Below are 549 nucleotides of genomic sequence, written 5' to 3'. Positions count from 1 at the left end.
TTTTCGACCAAGACCGTTCAGTTTTATAGGTTCTCATTGTTGTTGTTGGCACTCCGTCGCTTACGACGTCGAGGGTTCCAGTTGATCCGATCAATGAAACAGCCTGCTCGTGAAATTAACGTGCAAGTGGCTGAGCACTCCACAGACACGTGTACCCTTAACGTAGTTCTCGGGGATATTCAGCGTCACACAGTGTGACAAGGCTGGCCCTTTGAAATACAGGTACAACAGAAACAGGAAATAAGAGTGAGAGAAAGTTGTGGTGGAAGAGTACAGCAGGGTTCGCCACCATCCCCTACCGGAGCCTCGTGGAACATTAGGTTTTTTCGCTCAATAAACACTCACAACGCCCGGTATGGGAATCGAAACCGCGATCCTATGACCGCGAGTCCGCTGCCCTAACCACTGGGCCATTGCGTCTCCTGTCATACAATATATTCTAAATTACCGTTGCCAACCAATAGTATTACGAAGCCAACGATAGAAGTTCTAAATGATCTCTTGACTTGTTGAAAGTAGCTGCTAAATGTCATACAACTATTGCTCTAC

Source organism: Octopus bimaculoides, chromosome 12 (genome assembly GCF_001194135.2).
Source record: "Octopus bimaculoides isolate UCB-OBI-ISO-001 chromosome 12, ASM119413v2, whole genome shotgun sequence".
Lineage (NCBI taxonomy): Eukaryota > Metazoa > Mollusca > Cephalopoda > Octopoda > Octopodidae > Octopus > Octopus bimaculoides.
The sequence above is the reverse complement of the archived record's forward strand: the minus strand, read 5'-3'. Positions refer to the sequence as shown.